We start from the raw sequence: 19,315 nt of genomic DNA, 5'->3' as shown, positions 1-19,315 counted from the left end.
TTCATGAAGGACCTCTTAGCACTGTGATGTCGAAGCTCACCATGGAAACCAAAGTATAGTTAATTTTTGTACATGTACGCTGAGATATGCCTACAGTTGAACACGTAGAATTTCAAAGCATATTCCATTTGTTTGAGCTTTCGAATGCAGAAGGTTAAACACTTGCGCTCTAGAAAGTTTGAACTTTGTCCAGCACCTGCTGCATTTTTCATCATTTATGACTGATGTTCTTTGTACTCTTAAAAGCTGAGCTTGCTCCTATCTCATGACCCTCAGACAAGCGCTTGTCATTGTGGCCCTCTGTCGTTCTGGTCTCCGTTGCCGTTTTGAGAGAACACCTGAGTCTAGCAAAGGGTAGCACATTTGACACAGGACCTCCCTCAGAACTTGCACTCCCTGCACTCGTCAGAATCCTACCCAACCCCCCAGGGGCCTCGTCAAACAGAATCTATACTGACCCAAACCGCGAGCTTTACCACTCCACCCCTTTTTGCCAAGATACCAATAAGTCTCTTCCCCCAGGGCTTCGAGAAAGCAACTCACAAACCTCTTTAAGTAAAGGGAGAGCAGCAAATAAGGCTTCTCGTACATACTGCCTACTGGATTCGTAGACACACCACGCAGTTTGGAGCCAATCACCACCCTGTCGTTCCACGTCCACATGGGTCCAGTTGAAAGGTCGCGACCTTTGACACCATTCTTTCGCAGAGGCAATATTGTAGCCTATGAGGCTCATCCGAGGCGCGATCATTGCTGGTTGAAAACTTTACCCAATACCCCGCCAGGATGACTTGAAATACAGTCAGCCTTGGCAATTTTTGCCAGCTTCTTTTGAAGCTTATTGTGTTGTTGAAGAACAGGTCTCGTCCCTTTAAATAGTACTTCCGTTATTTTACACAGCTGATTCAGATCATCGACCCTTTTGGATCGCACTGCATGAGGTGAACGTGGAACAAAAGGAAAGTGCACCAAATGTGCAGAGCAGATGAACGAGCAGAGCAAGGAACGACGAGGATGGGATTCGAACCCACGCGTGCAGAGCACAATGGATTAGCAGTCCATCGCCTTAACCACTCGGCCACCTCGTCACTTGTGCGAGTTCCTGACTGCTCTCTGGGCTCGGGTGGTTTTCATGAAGGACCTCTTAGCACTGTGATGTCGAAGCTCACCCTGGAAACCAAAGTATAGTTAATTTTTGTACATGTACGCTGAGATATGCCTACAGTTGAACACGTAGAATTTCAAAGCATATTCCATTTGTTTGAGCTTTCGAATGCAGAAGGTTAAACACTTGCGCTCTAGAAAGTTTGAACTTTGTCCAGCACCTGCTGCATTTTCCATCATGTATGACTGATGTTCTTTGTACTCTTAAAAGCTGAGCTTGCTCCTATCTCATGACCCTCAGACAAGCGCTTGTCATTGTGGCCCTCTGTCGTTCTGGTCTCCGTTGCCGTTTTGAGAGAACACCTGAGTCTAGCAAAGGGTAGCACATTTGACACAGGACCTCCCTCAGAACTTGCACTCCCTGCACTCGTCAGTATCCTACACAACCCCCAGCTGCCTCGTCAAACAGAATCTATACTGACCCAAACCGCGAGCTTTACCACTCCACCCCTTTTTGCCAAGATACCAATAAGTCTCTTCCCCCAGGGCTTCGAGAAAGCAACTCACAAACCTCTTTAAGTAAAGGGAGAGCAGCAAATAAGGCTTCTCGTACACACTGCCTACTGGATTCGTAGACACACCACGCAGTTTTGAGCTAATTAACACCCTGTCGTTCCACGTCCACATGGGTCCAGTTGAAAGGTCGCGACCTTTGACACCATTCTTTCGCAGAGGCAATATTGTAGCCTATGAGGCTCATCCGAGGCGCGATCATTGCTGGTTGAAAACTTTACCCAATACCCCGCCAGGATGACTTGAAATACAGTCAGCCTTGGCAATTTTTGCCAGCTTCTTTTGAAGCTTATTGTGTTGTTGAAGAACAGGTCTCGTCCCTTTAAATAGTACTTCCGTTATTTAACACAGCTGATTCAGATCATCGACCCTTTTGGATCGCACTGCATGAGGTGAAGGTGGAACAAAAGGAAAGTGCACCAAATGTGCAGAGCAGATGAACGAGCAGAGCAAGGAACGACGAGGATGGGATTCGAACCCACGCGTGCAGAGCACAATGGATTAGCAGTCCATCGCCTTAACCACTCGGCCACCTCGTCACTTGTGCGAGTTCCTGACTGCTCTCTGGGCTCGGGTGGTTTTCATGAAGGACCTCTTAGCACTGTGATGTCGAAGCTCACCCTGGAAACCAAAGTATAGTTAATTTTTGTACATGTACGCTGAGATATGCCTACAGTTGAACACGTAGAATTTCAAAGCATATTCCATTTGTTTGAGCTTTCGAATGCAGAAGGTTAAACACTTGCGCTCTAGAAAGTTTGAACTTTGTCCAGCACCTGCTGCATTTTCCATCATTTATGACTGATGTTCTTTGTACTCTTAAAAGCTGAGCTTGCTCCTATCTCATGACCCTCAGACAAGCGCTTGTCATTGTGGCCCTCTGTCGTTCTGGTCTCCGTTGCCGTTTTGAGAGAACACCTGAGTCTAGCAAAGGGTAGCACATTTGACACAGGACCTCCCTCAGAACTTGCACTCCCTGCACTCGTCAGTATCCTACACAACCCCCAGCTGCCTCGTCAAACAGAATCTATACTGACCCAAACCGCGAGCTTTACCACTCCACCCCTTTTTGCCAAGATACCAATAAGTCTCTTCCCCCAGGGCTTCGAGAAAGCAACTCACAAACCTCTTTAAGTAAAGGGAGAGCAGCAAATAAGGCTTCTCGTACAGACTGCCTACTGGATTCGTAGACACACCACGCAGTTTGGAGCCAATCACCACCCTGTCGTTCCACGTCCACATGGGTCCAGTTGAAAGGTCGTGACCTTTGACACCATTCTTTCGCAGAGGCAATATTGTAGCCTATGAAGCTCATCCGAGGCGCGATCATTGCTGGTTGAAAACTTTACCCAATACCCCGCCAGGATGACTTGAAATACAGTCAGCCTTGGCAATTTTTGCCAGCTTCTTTTGAAGCTTATTGTGTTGTTGAAGAACAGGTCTCGTCCCTTTAAATAGTACTTCCGTTATTTAACACAGCTGATTCAGATCATCGACCCTTTTGGATCGCACTGCATGAGGTGAAGGTGGAACAAAAGGAAAGTGCACCAAATGTGCAGAGCAGATGAACGAGCAGAGCAAGGAACGACGAGGATGGGATTCGAACCCACGCGTGCAGAGCACAATGGATTAGCAGTCCATCGCCTTAACCACTCGTCCACCTCGTCACTTGTGCGAGTTCCTGACTGCTCTCTGGGCTCGGGTGGTTTTCATGAAGGACCTCTTAGCACTGTGATGTCGAAGCTCACCATGGAAACCAAAGTATAGTTAATTTTTGTACATGTACGCTGAGATATGCCTACAGTTGAACACGTAGAATTTCAAAGCATATTCCATTTGTTTGAGCTTTCGAATGCAGAAGGTTAAACACTTGCGCTCTAGAAAGTTTGAACTTTGTCCAGCACCTGTTGCATTTTTCATCATTTATGACTGATGTTCTTTGTACTCTTAAAAGCTGAGCTTGCTCCTATCTCATGACCCTCAGACAAGCGCTTGTCATTGTGGCCCTCTGTCGTTCTGGTCTCCGTTGCCGTTTTGAGAGAACACCTGAGTCTAGCAAAGGGTAGCACATTTGACACAGGACCTCCCTCAGAACTTGCACTCCCTGCACTCGTCAGTATCCTACCCAACCCCCCAGGGGCCTCGTCAAACAGAATCTATACTGACCCAAACCGCGAGCTTTACCACTCCACCCCTTTTTGCCAAGATACCAATAAGTCTCTTCCCCCAGGGCTTCGAGAAAGCAACTCACAAACCTCTTTAAGTAAAGGGAGAGCAGCAAATAAGGCTTCTCGTACATACTGCCTACTGGATTCGTAGACACACCACGCAGTTTGGAGCCAATCACCACCCTGTCGTTCCACGTCCACATGGGTCCAGTTGAAATGTCGCGACCTTTGACACCATTCTTTCGCAGAGGCAATATTGTAGCCTATGAGGCTCATCCGAGGCGCGATCATTGCTGGTTGAAAACTTTACCCAATACCCCGCCAGGATGACTTGAAATACAGTCAGCCTTGGCAATTTTTGCCAGCTTCTTTTGAAGCTTATTGTGTTGTTGAAGAACAGGTCTCGTCCCTTTAAATAGTACTTCCGTTATTTAACACAGCTGATTCAGATCATCGACCCTTTTGGATCGCACTGCATGAGGTGAAGGTGGAACAAAAGGAAAGTGCACCAAATGTGCAGAGCAGATGAACGAGCAGAGCAAGGAACGACGAGGATGGGATTCGAACCCACGCGTGCAGAGCACAATGGATTAGCAGTCCATCGCCTTAACCACTCGTCCACCTCGTCACTTGTGCGAGTTCCTGACTGCTCTCTGGGCTCGGGTGGTTTTCATGAAGGACCTCTTAGCACTGTGATGTCGAAGCTCACCATGGAAACCAAAGTATAGTTAATTTTTGTACATGTACGCTGAGATATGCCTACAGTTGAACACGTAGAATTTCAAAGCATATTCCATTTGTTGAGCTTTCGAATGCAGAAGGTTAAACACTTGCGCTCTAGAAAGTTTGAACTTTGTCCAGCACCTGTTGCATTTTTCATCATTTATGACTGATGTTCTTTGTACTCTTAAAAGCTGAGCTTGCTCCTATCTCATGACCCTCAGACAAGCGCTTGTCATTGTGGCCCTCTGTCGTTCTGGTCTCCGTTGCCGTTTTGAGAGAACACCTGAGTCTAGCAAAGGGTAGCACATTTGACACAGGACCTCCCTCAGAACTTGCACTCCCTGCACTCGTCAGTATCCTACCCAACCCCCCAGGGGCCTCGTCAAACAGAATCTATACTGACCCAAACCGCGAGCTTTACCACTCCACCCCTTTTTGCCAAGATACCAATAAGTCTCTTCCCCCAGGGCTTCGAGAAAGCAACTCACAAACCTCTTTAAGTAAAGGGAGAGCAGCAAATAAGGCTTCTCGTACATACTGCCTACTGGATTCGTAGACACACCACGCAGTTTGGAGCCAATCACCACCCTGTCGTTCCACGTCCACATGGGTCCAGTTGAAAGGTCGCGACCTTTGACACCATTCTTTCGCAGAGGCAATATTGTAGCCTATGAGGCTCATCCGAGGCGCGATCATTGCTGGTTGAAAACTTTACCCAATACCCCGCCAGGATGACTTGAAATACAGTCAGCCTTGGCAATTTTTGCCAGCTTCTTTTGAAGCTTATTGTGTTGTTGAAGAACAGGTCTCGTCCCTTTAAATAGTACTTCCGTTATTTTACACAGCTGATTCAGATCATCGACCCTTTTGGATCGCACTGCATGAGGTGAACGTGGAACAAAAGGAAAGTGCACCAAATGTGCAGAGCAGATGAACGAGCAGAGCAAGGAACGACGAGGATGGGATTCGAACCCACGCGTGCAGAGCACAATGGATTAGCAGTCCATCGCCTTAACCACTCGGCCACCTCGTCACTTGTGCGAGTTCCTGACTGCTCTCTGGGCTCGGGTGGTTTTCATGAAGGACCTCTTAGCACTGTGATGTCGAAGCTCACCCTGGAAACCAAAGTATAGTTAATTTTTGTACATGTACGCTGAGATATGCCTACAGTTGAACACGTAGAATTTCAAAGCATATTCCATTTGTTTGAGCTTTCGAATGCAGAAGGTTAAACACTTGCGCTCTAGAAAGTTTGAACTTTGTCCAGCACCTGCTGCATTTTCCATCATGTATGACTGATGTTCTTTGTACTCTTAAAAGCTGAGCTTGCTCCTATCTCATGACCCTCAGACAAGCGCTTGTCATTGTGGCCCTCTGTCGTTCTGGTCTCCGTTGCCGTTTTGAGAGAACACCTGAGTCTAGCAAAGGGTAGCACATTTGACACAGGACCTCCCTCAGAACTTGCACTCCCTGCACTCGTCAGTATCCTACACAACCCCCAGCGGCCTCGTCAAACAGAATCTATACTGACCCAAACCGCGAGCTTTACCACTCCACCCCTTTTTGCCAAGATACCAATAAGTCTCTTCCCCCAGGGCTTCGAGAAAGCAACTCACAAACCTCTTTAAGTAAAGGGAGAGCAGCAAATAAGGCTTCTCGTACACACTGCCTACTGGATTCGTAGACACACCACGCAGTTTTGAGCTAATTAACACCCTGTCGTTCCACGTCCACATGGGTCCAGTTGAAAGGTCGCGACCTTTGACACCATTCTTTCGCAGAGGCAATATTGTAGCCTATGAGGCTCATCCGAGGCGCGATCATTGCTGGTTGAAAACTTTACCCAATACCCCGCCAGGATGACTTGAAATACAGTCAGCCTTGGCAATTTTTGCCAGCTTCTTTTGAAGCTTATTGTGTTGTTGAAGAACAGGTCTCGTCCCTTTAAATAGTACTTCCGTTATTTAACACAGCTGATTCAGATCATCGACCCTTTTGGATCGCACTGCATGAGGTGAACGTGGAACAAAAGGAAAGTGCACCAAATGTTCAGAGCAGATGAACCTGCAGAGCAAGGAACGACGAGGATGGGATTCGAACCCACGCGTGCAGAGCACAATGGATTAGCAGTCCATCGCCTTAACCACTCGGCCACCTCGTCACTTGTGCGAGTACCTGACTGAACTCTGGGCTGGGGTGGTTTTCATGAAGGACCTCTTAGCACTGTGATGTCGAAGCTCACCATGGAAACCAAAGTATAGTTAATTTTTGTACATGTACGCTGAGATATGCCTACAGTTGAACACGTAGAATTTCAAAGCATATTCCATTTGTTTGAGCTTTCGAATGCAGAAGGTTAAACACTTGCGCTCTAGAAAGTTTGAACTTTGTCCAGCACCTGCTGCATTTTTCATCATTTATGACTGATGTTCTTTGTACTCTTAAAAGCTGAGCTTGCTCCTATCTCATGACCCTCAGACAAGCGCTTGTCATTGTGGCCCTCTGTCGTTCTGGTCTCCGTTGCCGTTTTGAGAGAACACCTGAGTCTAGCAAAGGGTAGCACATTTGACACAGGACCTCCCTCAGAACTTGCACTCCCTGCACTCGTCAGTATCCTACCCAACCCCCCAGGGGCCTCGTCAAACAGAATCTATACTGACCCAAACCGCGAGCTTTACCACTCCACCCCTTTTTGCCAAGATACCAATAAGTCTCTTCCCCCAGGGCTTCGAGAAAGCAACTCACAAACCTCTTTAAGTAAAGGGAGAGCAGCAAATAAGGCTTCTCGTACATACTGCCTACTGGATTCGTAGACACACCACGCAGTTTGGAGCCAATCACCACCCTGTCGTTCCACGTCCACATGGGTCCAGTTGAAAGGTCGCGACCTTTGACACCATTCTTTCGCAGAGGCAATATTGTAGCCTATGAGGCTCATCCGAGGCGCGATCATTGCTGGTTGAAAACTTTACCCAATACCCCGCCAGGATGACTTGAAATACAGTCAGCCTTGGCAATTTTTGCCAGCTTCTTTTGAAGCTTATTGTGTTGTTGAAGAACAGGTCTCGTCCCTTTAAATAGTACTTCCGTTATTTAACACAGCTGATTCAGATCATCGACCCTTTTGGATCGCACTGCATGAGGTGAAGGTGGAACAAAAGGAAAGTGCACCAAATGTGCAGAGCAGATGAACGAGCAGAGCAAGGAACGACGAGGATGGGATTCGAACCCACGCGTGCAGAGCACAATGGATTAGCAGTCCATCGCCTTAACCACTCGGCCACTTCGTCACTTGTGCGAGTTCCTGACTGCTCTCTGGGCTCGGGTGGTTTTCATGAAGGACCTCTTAGCACTGTGATGTCGAAGCTCACCCTGGAAACCAAAGTATAGTTAATTTTTGTACATGTACGCTGAGATATGCCTACAGTTGAACACGTAGAATTTCAAAGCATATTCCATTTGTTTGAGCTTTCGAATGCAGAAGGTTAAACACTTGCGCTCTAGAAAGTTTGAACTTTGTCCAGCACCTGCTGCATTTTCCATCATTTATGACTGATGTTCTTTGTACTCTTAAAAGCTGAGCTTGCTCCTATCTCATGACCCTCAGACAAGCGCTTGTCATTGTGGCCCTCTGTCGTTCTGGTCTCCGTTGCCGTTTTGAGAGAACACCTGAGTCTAGCAAAGGGTAGCACATTTGACACAGGACCTCCCTCAGAACTTGCACTCCCTGCACTCGTCAGTATCCTACACAACCCCCAGCTGCCTCGTCAAACAGAATCTATACTGACCCAAACCGCGAGCTTTACCACTCCACCCCTTTTTGCCAAGATACCAATAAGTCTCTTCCCCCAGGGCTTCGAGAAAGCAACTCACAAACCTCTTTAAGTAAAGGGAGAGCAGCAAATAAGGCTTCTCGTACACACTGCCTACTGGATTCGTAGACACACCACGCAGTTTTGAGCTAATTAACACCCTGTCGTTCCACGTCCACATGGGTCCAGTTGAAAGGTCGCGACCTTTGACACCATTCTTTCGCAGAGGCAATATTGTAGCCTATGAGGCTCATCCGAGGCGCGATCATTGCTGGTTGAAAACTTTACCCAATACCCCGCCAGGATGACTTGAAATACAGTCAGCCTTGGCAATTTTTGCCAGCTTCTTTTGAAGCTTATTGTGTTGTTGAAGAACAGGTCTCGTCCCTTTAAATAGTACTTCCGTTATTTAACACAGCTGATTCAGATCATCGACCCTTTTGGATCGCACTGCATGAGGTGAAGGTGGAACAAAAGGAAAGTGCACCAAATGTGCAGAGCAGATGAACGAGCAGAGCAAGGAACGACGAGGATGGGATTCGAACCCACGCGTGCAGAGCACAATGGATTAGCAGTCCATCGCCTTAACCACTCGGCCACCTCGTCACTTGTGCGAGTTCCTGACTGCTCTCTGGGCTCGGGTGGTTTTCATGAAGGACCTCTTAGCACTGTGATGTCGAAGCTCACCCTGGAAACCAAAGTATAGTTAATTTTTGTACATGTACGCTGAGATATGCCTACAGTTGAACACGTAGAATTTCAAAGCATATTCCATTTGTTTGAGCTTTCGAATGCAGAAGGTTAAACACTTGCGCTCTAGAAAGTTTGAACTTTGTCCAGCACCTGCTGCATTTTCCATCATTTATGACTGATGTTCTTTGTACTCTTAAAAGCTGAGCTTGCTCCTATCTCATGACCCTCAGACAAGCGCTTGTCATTGTGGCCCTCTGTCGTTCTGGTCTCCGTTGCCGTTTTGAGAGAACACCTGAGTCTAGCAAAGGGTAGCACATTTGACACAGGACCTCCCTCAGAACTTGCACTCCCTGCACTCGTCAGTATCCTACACAACCCCCAGCGGCCTCGTCAAACAGAATCTATACTGACCCAAACCGCGAGCTTTACCACTCCACCCCTTTTTGCCAAGATACCAATAAGTCTCTTCCCCCAGGGCTTCGAGAAAGCAACTCACAAACCTCTTTAAGTAAAGGGAGAGCAGCAAATAAGGCTTCTCGTACACACTGCCTACTGGATTCGTAGACACACCACGCAGTTTTGAGCTAATTAACACCCTGTCGTTCCACGTCCACATGGGTCCAGTTGAAAGGTCGCGACCTTTGACACCATTCTTTCGCAGAGGCAATATTGTAGCCTATGAGGCTCATCCGAGGCGCGATCATTGCTGGTTGAAAACTTTACCCAATACCCCGCCAGGATGACTTGAAATACAGTCAGCCTTGGCAATTTTTGCCAGCTTCTTTTGAAGCTTATTGTGTTGTTGAAGAACAGGTCTCGTCCCTTTAAATAGTACTTCCGTTATTTAACACAGCTGATTCAGATCATCGACCCTTTTGGATCGCACTGCATGAGGTGAACGTGGAACAAAAGGAAAGTGCACCAAATGTTCAGAGCAGATGAACCTGCAGAGCAAGGAACGACGAGGATGGGATTCGAACCCACGCGTGCAGAGCACAATGGATTAGCAGTCCATCGCCTTAACCACTCGGCCACCTCGTCACTTGTGCGAGTACCTGACTGAACTCTGGGCTGGGGTGGTTTTCATGAAGGACCTCTTAGCACTGTGATGTCGAAGCTCACCATGGAAACCAAAGTATAGTTAATTTTTGTACATGTACGCTGAGATATGCCTACAGTTGAACACGTAGAATTTCAAAGCATATTCCATTTGTTTGAGCTTTCGAATGCAGAAGGTTAAACACTTGCGCTCTAGAAAGTTTGAACTTTGTCCAGCACCTGCTGCATTTTTCATCATTTATGACTGATGTTCTTTGTACTCTTAAAAGCTGAGCTTGCTCCTATCTCATGACCCTCAGACAAGCTCTTGTCATTGTGGCCCTCTGTCGTTCTGGTCTCCGTTGCCGTTTTGAGAGAACACCTGAGTCTAGCAAAGGGTAGCACATAGAGCTGTAGTCAAGTCCGGCTTTGTCGAGTCCAAGTCAAGTCCAAGTCCAGGACTAGTCGAGACCGAGTCAAGACCGAGTCCAAAGAGGTTCGAGTCCAAGTCAAGTCCAAGTCCAAAAGTTTCGAGTCCAAGTCCAAGACCGAGTCCAAATGAAAGGAAAAAGGGTCCTCTTCAAGACCACATACTTAACTACTGATAATGTTTGTGATGCGAGAGAAAGCATATCTCCTATTCTAAGAAAATCATTTTACATTATTATTTGTAATGATCAAAAAGCATGTGCAAAGTAACAACTCTGTAGGACAGGGGTCTCCAAACTACATCCTGGAGGGCCAATGTCCTGAAAAGTTTAGCTCCAACTGGCCTTAAAACACCTGGAAGATTAGTGTGTCTAGTAAGAGCTTAATTAAGTGTGTATAATTAGGGTTAAAGCTAACAGGGGCGTTAAACAAGATCCTGGGCCCTATGCATAGGCAGTCCTGATGGGCCCCCATGGCCCCCACCCATGAAAATATCCAGGTAAAAATATATATATTTCAGATTCATACTTTTCAAGGGCCCTCTCTTCCTTTGGGGCCCTGGTAATGAGTACTGGTTTTACCCCCAGTCCGACCCTGGGAGCTAAACTTGGATAAACAAACAAAGTTTGGAACTGTAAGGTCAAATAATTTTTATGTACTTTATTTTTTGTTGACATTATATCTGTGGTCAAAAATGTATATGACTATGCCTAATTGGCACAGTGCACAGACACACGCAAAGCTCGGGATATGACAAATGCACGCAGCAAGGCTAGAATGGATACGTTTGGCTCTACTGGACATGCGCACATAAATACAGCGACATTTTTGTCATACTGTGCTTGTGCTTGCATAGACTAGTCGAGCACTGTCGGAAACAATCAACTACTCCAGCATGTATTAATCATAATGCATACAAAGTGTTTGCAAGTACGACGTGAATTTTAGAATTACAATATTGCGTGGAGCTGTTACTATATGACCTTATCTATGTTGCATGTAAAAATAAAATATGTAATGTAAAAATTAGGGTTGTGCCTGAAGCCGAATACCTTAATCGGAATGGCACGGATAATGGCTTAAAAAACGAATAACGCTCAAGGAATAATTCTGCCTGAATACTCGGCTGAAGCTGACACAGTCTGGTGTTTGCTAGATAACAGGTGAGCCAGGGGATCAGCGCCAGAAGTGAATGAATGTAAACTTTATGAGTGAAAAGATCGCAAATCAAACACCCCATTGTTGTCGCCTCTCTGTTTATCTCTCAGAAATCAGAGCGTTGCAAGAGTAATTTACCTATAATAATACATCATAGCTACACGTTATATTATTTGTATTTATTTAAAAGGCAAATATTGAAAGCTTAGGCTACCATGATACGAATGAATGGAATAAGCACAGCGCGCTCGCCAATCAAACAGCCGCGCTGCGCGTCTCAGTCTCTCAAAAACCAAATCAGTTCTCTCTCAAGAGTAGGCTAATGATCAGCTTAGATACGGATACATTGTCTACTTGTCCTACATGTTTGCATCTTTACCTTTTGCTGGTTTGCGCGGAACACACACATCTGTTTAGTGAAGTTCATTAACATTAAGACTCGCTTAAAGTGTTTCTGCGTAATGAGAATGTGCGCATTGAATGGATTCAGTCGTGTTCAAATGATCACTAAACGTTTGTCATGACTCTCTGCTTGCATGATAAATATTATTTTAGAAATTAATAATTATTTCAGTTTAACACGACATACTTGTTCAGTGATAACTACGAAAAAATATATAAAAAGTCATAACAGTCTTATCAAGTAACTGTACGATATTGTATCCGAATGCAGATAGGAAAAAATTTGTGATTGTTACAGATACAAATACTGGCTGTTACATGAAAATGTAAATATGTAATGTCATATATAAAGTTTTTAAAATTTACATATGTAATTGTTGCATAAGGCTATACATTAATACGCGTTTATTGATTAAAAAAGGCTATCTAGGTGTAGACGTAAATAAAACACAATCTAACAGGTAGAAAATTAAATTAGAAACATCTAAACTTTTCAGGTCGCAGTAAGTGCACCACTGGTCATGCCCATCCTTTCCCGGAACAATACTGAAAGCTAAGGCAAGATGGAGAAACAGATGATCATAGTTGTACAAGGATAGCCATTTTGTAAATGAATCTATTAGTAGAGCTACTACAAGTGATTTTAAGTGCTGGAATTCCATTTATTCTTTGCTGAAACTTCTGCGTCATCATGGAGAGCGGGTCATGGTTGCCCAGCAACAGCAGACGCCACTGGAGCGCAAGCACAGATTACAGTGCTTTGGAAATAAGGAGAGCGGCGCGCCTAGCGTTTTCCACACGTTTTCAGTCGCGACATCATGCAAATGTGGTTTTGTATTGAAGGAGAAATTTTTTATTTTATTTTTTTGCTGGACTCGGTCGAGACCAACTAGAAGACTTGGCGAGTCCAATGGCCAAGTCCGAGACAAGTCCGAGTGCAAATTCAACGAGTCCGAGACAAGTCCGAGACGACAGAAAAATGTCTCGAGTCCGGACTCGAGTCCAAGACCGGACTCGAGTACTACAGCCCTAGTAGCACATTTGACACAGGACCTCCCTCAGAACTTGCACTCCCTGCACTCGTCAGTATCCTACCCAACCCCCCAGGGGCCTCGTCAAACAGAATCTATACTGACCCAAACCGCGAGCTTTACCACTCCACCCCTTTTTGCCAAGATACCAATAAGTCTCTTCCCCCAGGGCTTCGAGAAAGCAACTCACAAACCTCTTTAAGTAAAGGGAGAGCAGCAAATAAGGCTTCTCGTACATACTGCCTACTGGATTCGTAGACACACCACGCAGTTTGGAGCCAATCACCACCCTGTCGTTCCACGTCCACATGGGTCCAGTTGAAAGGTCGCGACCTTTGACACCATTCTTTCGCAGAGGCAATATTGTAGCCTATGAGGCTCATCCGAGGCGCGATCATTGCTGGTTGAAAACTTTAACCAATACCCCGCCAGGATGACTTGAAATACAGTCAGCCTTGGCAATTTTTGCCAGCTTCTTTTGAAGCTTATTGTGTTGTTGAAGAACAGGTCTCGTCCCTTTAAATAGTACTTCCGTTATTTTACACAGCTGATTCAGATCATCGACCCTTTTGGATCGCACTGCATGAGGTGAACGTGGAACAAAAGGAAAGTGCACCAAATGTGCAGAGCAGATGAACGAGCAGAGCAAGGAACGACGAGGATGGGATTCGAACCCACGCGTGCAGAGCACAATGGATTAGCAGTCCATCGCCTTAACCACTCGGCCACCTCGTCACTTGTGCGAGTTCCTGACTGCTCTCTGGGCTCGGGTGGTTTTCATGAAGGACCTCTTAGCACTGTGATGTCGAAGCTCACCCTGGAAACCAAAGTATAGTTAATTTTTGTACATGTACGCTGAGATATGCCTACAGTTGAACACGTAGAATTTCAAAGCATATTCCATTTGTTTGAGCTTTCGAATGCAGAAGGTTAAACACTTGCGCTCTAGAAAGTTTGAACTTTGTCCAGCACCTGCTGCATTTTCCATCATTTATGACTGATGTTCTTTGTACTCTTAAAAGCTGAGCTTGCTCCTATCTCATGACCCTCAGACAAGCGCTTGTCATTGTGGCCCTCTGTCGTTCTGGTCTCCGTTGCCGTTTTGAGAGAACACCTGAGTCTAGCAAAGGGTAGCACATTTGACACAGGACCTCCCTCAGAACTTGCACTCCCTGCACTCGTCAGTATCCTACACAACCCCCAGCGGCCTCGTCAAACAGAATCTATGCTGACCCAAACCGCGAGCTTTACCACTCCACCCCTTTTTGCCAAGATACCAATAAGTCTCTTCCCCCAGGGCTTCGAGAAAGCAACTCACAAACCTCTTTAAGTAAAGGGAGAGCAGCAAATAAGGCTTCTCGTACACACTGCCTACTGGATTCGTAGACACACCACGCAGTTTTGAGCTAATTAACACCCTGTCGTTCCACGTCCACATGGGTCCAGTTGAAAGGTCGCGACCTTTGACACCATTCTTTCGCAGAGGCAATATTGTAGCCTATGAGGCTCATCCGAGGCGCGATCATTGCTGGTTGAAAACTTTACCCAATACCCCGCCAGGATGACTTGAAATACAGTCAGCCTTGGCAATTTTTGCCAGCTTCTTTTGAAGCTTATTGTGTTGTTGAAGAACAGGTCTCGTCCCTTTAAATAGTACTTCCGTTATTTAACACAGCTGATTCAGATCATCGACCCTTTTGGATCGCACTGCATGAGGTGAACGTGGAACAAAAGGAAAGTGCACCAAATGTTCAGAGCAGATGAACCTGCAGAGCAAGGAACGACGAGGATGGGATTCGAACCCACGCGTGCAGAGCACAATGGATTAGCAGTCCATCGCCTTAACCACTCGGCCACCTCGTCACTTGTGCGAGTACCTGACTGAACTCTGGGCTGGGGTGGTTTTCATGAAGGACCTCTTAGCACTGTGATGTCGAAGCTCACCATGGAAACCAAAGTATAGTTAATTTTTGTACATGTACGCTGAGATATGCCTACAGTTGAACACGTAGAATTTCAAAGCATATTCCATTTGTTTGAGCTTTCGAATGCAGAAGGTTAAACACTTGCGCTCTAGAAAGTTTGAACTTTGTCCAGCACCTGCTGCATTTTTCATCATTTATGACTGATGTTCTTTGTACTCTTAAAAGCTGAGCTTGCTCCTATCTCATGACCCTCAGACAAGCGCTTGTCATTGTGGCCCTCTGTCGTTCTGGTCTCCGTTGCCGTTTTGAGAGAACACCTGAGTCTAGCAAAGGGTAGCACATTTGACACAGGACCTCCCTCAGAACTTGCACTCCCTGCACTCGTCAGAATCCTACCCAACCCCCCAGGGGCCTCGTCAAACAGAATCTATACTGACCCAAACCGCGAGCTTTACCACTCCACCCCTTTTTGCCAAGATACCAATAAGTCTCTTCCCCCAGGGCTTCGAGAAAGCAACTCACAAACCTCTTTAAGTAAAGGGAGAGCAGCAAATAAGGCTTCTCGTACACACTGCCTACTGGATTCGTAGACACACCACGCAGTTTTGAGCTAATTACCACCCTGTCGTTCCACGTCCACATGGGTCCAGTTGAAAGGTCGCGACCTTTGACACCATTCTTTCGCAGAGGCAATATTGTAGCCTATGAGGCTCATCCGAGGCGCGATCATTGCTGGTTGAAAACTTTACCCAATACCCCGCCAGGATGACTTGAAATACAGTCAGCCTTGGCAATTTTTGCCAGCTTCTTTTGAAGCTTATTGTGTTGTTGAAGAACAGGTCTCGTCCCTTTAAATAGTACTTCCGTTATTTAACACAGCTGATTCAGATCATCGACCCTTTTGGATCGCACTGCATGAGGTGAACGTGGAACAAAAGGAAAGTGCACCAAATGTCCAGATGAACGAGCAGAGCAAGGAACGACGAGGATGGGATTCGAACCCACGCGTGCAGAGCACAATGGATTAGCAGTCCATCGCCTTAACCACTCGGCCACCTCGTCACTTGTGCGAGTTCCTGACTGCTCTCTGGGCTCGGGTGGTTTTCATGAAGGACCTCTTAGCACTGTGATGCCGAAGCTCACCCTGGAAACCAAAGTATAGTTAATTTTTGTACATGTACGCTGAGATATGCCTACAGTTGAACACGTAGAATTTCAAAGCATATTCCATTTGTTTGAGCTTTCGAATGCAGAAGGTTAAACACTTGCGCTCTAGAAAGTTTGAACTTTGTCCAGCACCTGCTGCATTTTCCATCATTTATGACTGATGTTCTTTGTACTCTTAAAAGCTGAGCTTGCTCCTATCTCATGACCCTCAGACAAGCGCTTGTCATTGTGGCCCTCTGTCGTTCTGGTCTCCGTTGCCGTTTTGAGAGAACACCTGAGTCTAGCAAAGGGTAGCACATTTGACACAGGACCTCCCTCAGAACTTGCACTCCCTGCACTCGTCAGTATCCTACACAACCCCCAGCGGCCTCGTCAAACAGAATCTATACTGACCCAAACCGCGAGCTTTACCACTCCACCCCTTTTTGCCAAGATACCAATAAGTCTCTTCCCCCAGGGCTTCGAGAAAGCAACTCACAAACCTCTTTAAGTAAAGGGAGAGCAGCAAATAAGGCTTCTCGTACACACTGCCTACTGGATTCGTAGACACACCACGCAGTTTTGAGCTAATTAACACCCTGTCGTTCCACGTCCACATGGGTCCAGTTGAAAGGTCGCGACCTTTGACACCATTCTTTCGCAGAGGCAATATTGTAGCCTATGAGGCTCATCCGAGGCGCGATCATTGCTGGTTGAAAACTTTACCCAATACCCCGCCAGGATGACTTGAAATACAGTCAGCCTTGGCAATTTTTGCCAGCTTCTTTTGAAGCTTATTGTGTTGTTGAAGAACAGGTCTCGTCCCTTTAAATAGTACTTCCGTTATTTAACACAGCTGATTCAGATCATCGACCCTTTTGGATCGCACTGCATGAGGTGAACGTGGAACAAAAGGAAAGTGCACCAAATGTTCAGAGCAGATGAACCTGCAGAGCAAGGAACGACGAGGATGGGATTCGAACCCACGCGTGCAGAGCACAATGGATTAGCAGTCCATCGCCTTAACCACTCGGCCACCTCGTCACTTGTGCGAGTACCTGACTGAACTCTGGGCTGGGGTGGTTTTCATGAAGGACCTCTTAGCACTGTGATGTCGAAGCTCACCATGGAAACCAAAGTATAGTTAATTTTTGTACATGTACGCTGAGATATGCCTACAGTTGAACACGTAGAATTTCAAAGCATATTCCATTTGTTTGAGCTTTCGAATGCAGAAGGTTAAACACTTGCGCTCTAGAAAGTTTGAACTTTGTCCAGCACCTGCTGCATTTTCCATCATTTATGACTGATGTTCTTTGTACTCTTAAAAGCTGAGCTTGCTCCTATCTCATGACCCTCAGACAAGCGCTTGTCATTGTGGCCCTCTGTCGTTCTGGTCTCCGTTGCCGTTTTGAGAGAACACCTGAGTCTAGCAAAGGGTAGCACATTTGACACAGGACCTCCCTCAGAACTTGCACTCCCTGCACTCGTCAGTATCCTACACAACCCCCAGCGGCCTCGTCAAACAGAATCTATACTGACCCAAACCGCGAGCTTTACCACTCCACCCCTTTTTGCCAAGATACCAATAAGTCTCTTCCCCCAGGGCTTCGAGAAAGCAACTCACAAACCTCTTTAAGTAAAGGGAGAGCAGCAAATAAGGCTTCTCGTACACACTGCCTACTGGATTCGTAGACACACCACGCAGTTTTGAGCTAATTACCACCCTGTCGTTCCACGTCCACATGGGTCCAGTTGAAAGGTCGCGACCTTTGACACCATTCTTTCGCAGAGGCAATATTGTAGCCTATGAGGCTCATCCGAGGCGCGATCATTGCTGGTTGAAAACTTTACCCAATACCCCGCCAGGATGACTTGAAATACAGTCAGCCTTGGCAATTTTTGCCAGCTTCTTTTGAAGCTTATTGTGTTGTTGAAGAACAGGTCTCGTCCCTTTAAATAGTACTTCCGTTATTTAACACAGCTGATTCAGATCATCGACCCTTTTGGATCGCACTGCATGAGGTGAACGTGGAACAAAAGGAAAGTGCACCAAATATTCAGAGCAGATGAACCTGCAGAGCAAGGAACGACGAGGATGGGATTCGAACCCACGCGTGCAGAGCACAATGAATTAGCAGTCCATCGCCTTAACCACTCGGCCACCTCGTCACTTGTGCGAGTACCTGACTGAACTCTGGGCTGGGGTGGTTTTCATGAAGGACCTCTTAGCACTGTGATGTCGAAGCTCACCATGGAAACCAAAGTATAGTTAATTTTTGTACATGTACGCTGAGATATGCCTACAGTTGAACACGTAGAATTTCAAAGCATATTCAATTTGTTTGAGCTTTCGAATGCAGAAGGTTAAACACTTGCGCTCTAGAAAGTTTGAACTTTGTCCAGCACCTGCTGCATTTTTCATCATTTATGACTGATGTTCTTTGTACTCTTAAAAGCTGAGCTTGCTCCTATCTCATGACCCTCAGACAAGCGCTTGTCATTGTGGCCCTCTGTCGTTCTGGTCTCCGTTGCCGTTTTGAGAGAACACCTGAGTCTAGCAAAGGGTAGCACATTTGACACAGGACCTCCCTCAGAACTTGCACTCCCTGCACTCGTCAGTATCCTACCCAACCCCCCAGGGGCCTCGTCAAACAGAATCTATACTGACCCAAACCGCAAGCTTTACCACTCCACCCCTTTTTGCCAAGATACCAATAAGTCTCTTCCCCCAGGGCTTCGAGAAAGCAACTCACAAACCTCTTTAAGTAAAGGGAGAGCAGCAAATAAGGCTTCTCGTACATACTGCCTACTGGATTCGTAGACACACCACGCAGTTTGGAGCCAATCACCACCCTGTCGTTCCACGTCCACATGGGTCCAGTTGAAAGGTCGCGACCTTTGAAACCATTCTTTCGCAGAGGCAATATTGTAGCCTATGAGGCTCATCCGAGGCGCGATCATTGCTGGTTGAAAACTTTACCCAATACCCCGCCAGGATGACTTGAAATACAGTCAGCCTTGGCAATTTTTGCCAGCTTCTTTTGAAGCTTATTGTGTTGTTGAAGAACAGGTCTCGTCCCTTTAAATAGTACTTCCGTTATTTTACACAG

The 19,315-nt window shown here is 46.3% G+C and overlaps 1 protein-coding gene and 29 non-coding genes across 30 annotated transcripts in view; 16 read left to right on the top strand and 14 right to left on the bottom strand.

Annotated features, from left to right (window-relative positions):
* LOC128026950 (ligand-dependent nuclear receptor corepressor-like protein) overlaps positions 1-19,315 on the top strand; it is a 473,072-nt gene that overhangs the window by 69,445 nt on the left and 384,312 nt on the right. The window lies entirely within an intron of this gene.
* Positions 697-837, top strand: LOC128028020 (U4 spliceosomal RNA). Its single transcript, XR_008187009.1, has one exon. It is a non-coding gene; the product is annotated as a U4 spliceosomal RNA (small nuclear RNA).
* On the bottom strand, positions 1,007-1,088 carry trnas-gcu (transfer RNA serine (anticodon GCU)). Its single transcript has one exon. It is a non-coding gene; the product is annotated as a tRNA-Ser (tRNA).
* Positions 1,825-1,965, top strand: LOC128028018 (U4 spliceosomal RNA). Its single transcript, XR_008187007.1, has one exon. It is a non-coding gene; the product is annotated as a U4 spliceosomal RNA (small nuclear RNA).
* Positions 2,135-2,216, bottom strand: trnas-gcu (transfer RNA serine (anticodon GCU)). The gene has a single exon. It is a non-coding gene; the product is annotated as a tRNA-Ser (tRNA).
* On the top strand, positions 2,953-3,093 carry LOC128028118 (U4 spliceosomal RNA). The gene has a single exon (XR_008187103.1). It is a non-coding gene; the product is annotated as a U4 spliceosomal RNA (small nuclear RNA).
* Positions 3,263-3,344, bottom strand: trnas-gcu (transfer RNA serine (anticodon GCU)). Its single transcript has one exon. It is a non-coding gene; the product is annotated as a tRNA-Ser (tRNA).
* LOC128028017 (U4 spliceosomal RNA) lies at positions 4,082-4,222 on the top strand. The gene has a single exon (XR_008187006.1). It is a non-coding gene; the product is annotated as a U4 spliceosomal RNA (small nuclear RNA).
* trnas-gcu (transfer RNA serine (anticodon GCU)) lies at positions 4,392-4,473 on the bottom strand. Its single transcript has one exon. It is a non-coding gene; the product is annotated as a tRNA-Ser (tRNA).
* LOC128028016 (U4 spliceosomal RNA) lies at positions 5,210-5,350 on the top strand. Its single transcript, XR_008187005.1, has one exon. It is a non-coding gene; the product is annotated as a U4 spliceosomal RNA (small nuclear RNA).
* On the bottom strand, positions 5,520-5,601 carry trnas-gcu (transfer RNA serine (anticodon GCU)). The gene has a single exon. It is a non-coding gene; the product is annotated as a tRNA-Ser (tRNA).
* LOC128028014 (U4 spliceosomal RNA) lies at positions 6,338-6,478 on the top strand. The gene has a single exon (XR_008187004.1). It is a non-coding gene; the product is annotated as a U4 spliceosomal RNA (small nuclear RNA).
* Positions 6,648-6,729, bottom strand: trnas-gcu (transfer RNA serine (anticodon GCU)). Its single transcript has one exon. It is a non-coding gene; the product is annotated as a tRNA-Ser (tRNA).
* LOC128028013 (U4 spliceosomal RNA) lies at positions 7,467-7,607 on the top strand. Its single transcript, XR_008187003.1, has one exon. It is a non-coding gene; the product is annotated as a U4 spliceosomal RNA (small nuclear RNA).
* Positions 7,777-7,858, bottom strand: trnas-gcu (transfer RNA serine (anticodon GCU)). Its single transcript has one exon. It is a non-coding gene; the product is annotated as a tRNA-Ser (tRNA).
* Positions 8,595-8,735, top strand: LOC128028012 (U4 spliceosomal RNA). The gene has a single exon (XR_008187002.1). It is a non-coding gene; the product is annotated as a U4 spliceosomal RNA (small nuclear RNA).
* trnas-gcu (transfer RNA serine (anticodon GCU)) lies at positions 8,905-8,986 on the bottom strand. The gene has a single exon. It is a non-coding gene; the product is annotated as a tRNA-Ser (tRNA).
* LOC128028011 (U4 spliceosomal RNA) lies at positions 9,723-9,863 on the top strand. Its single transcript, XR_008187001.1, has one exon. It is a non-coding gene; the product is annotated as a U4 spliceosomal RNA (small nuclear RNA).
* On the bottom strand, positions 10,033-10,114 carry trnas-gcu (transfer RNA serine (anticodon GCU)). Its single transcript has one exon. It is a non-coding gene; the product is annotated as a tRNA-Ser (tRNA).
* On the top strand, positions 13,475-13,615 carry LOC128028064 (U4 spliceosomal RNA). The gene has a single exon (XR_008187051.1). It is a non-coding gene; the product is annotated as a U4 spliceosomal RNA (small nuclear RNA).
* trnas-gcu (transfer RNA serine (anticodon GCU)) lies at positions 13,785-13,866 on the bottom strand. Its single transcript has one exon. It is a non-coding gene; the product is annotated as a tRNA-Ser (tRNA).
* LOC128028010 (U4 spliceosomal RNA) lies at positions 14,603-14,743 on the top strand. The gene has a single exon (XR_008187000.1). It is a non-coding gene; the product is annotated as a U4 spliceosomal RNA (small nuclear RNA).
* trnas-gcu (transfer RNA serine (anticodon GCU)) lies at positions 14,913-14,994 on the bottom strand. The gene has a single exon. It is a non-coding gene; the product is annotated as a tRNA-Ser (tRNA).
* LOC128028009 (U4 spliceosomal RNA) lies at positions 15,732-15,872 on the top strand. Its single transcript, XR_008186999.1, has one exon. It is a non-coding gene; the product is annotated as a U4 spliceosomal RNA (small nuclear RNA).
* On the bottom strand, positions 16,037-16,118 carry trnas-gcu (transfer RNA serine (anticodon GCU)). Its single transcript has one exon. It is a non-coding gene; the product is annotated as a tRNA-Ser (tRNA).
* On the top strand, positions 16,855-16,995 carry LOC128028008 (U4 spliceosomal RNA). Its single transcript, XR_008186998.1, has one exon. It is a non-coding gene; the product is annotated as a U4 spliceosomal RNA (small nuclear RNA).
* trnas-gcu (transfer RNA serine (anticodon GCU)) lies at positions 17,165-17,246 on the bottom strand. Its single transcript has one exon. It is a non-coding gene; the product is annotated as a tRNA-Ser (tRNA).
* Positions 17,983-18,123, top strand: LOC128028006 (U4 spliceosomal RNA). The gene has a single exon (XR_008186996.1). It is a non-coding gene; the product is annotated as a U4 spliceosomal RNA (small nuclear RNA).
* Positions 18,293-18,374, bottom strand: trnas-gcu (transfer RNA serine (anticodon GCU)). The gene has a single exon. It is a non-coding gene; the product is annotated as a tRNA-Ser (tRNA).
* Positions 19,112-19,252, top strand: LOC128028005 (U4 spliceosomal RNA). Its single transcript, XR_008186995.1, has one exon. It is a non-coding gene; the product is annotated as a U4 spliceosomal RNA (small nuclear RNA).

The sequence above is a fragment of the Carassius gibelio genome, chromosome A14 (assembly GCF_023724105.1).
Source record: "Carassius gibelio isolate Cgi1373 ecotype wild population from Czech Republic chromosome A14, carGib1.2-hapl.c, whole genome shotgun sequence".
NCBI lineage: Eukaryota > Metazoa > Chordata > Actinopteri > Cypriniformes > Cyprinidae > Carassius > Carassius gibelio.
Note: the sequence above shows the minus strand (reverse complement) of the source record. Positions and strands in the feature narration are given on the sequence as shown.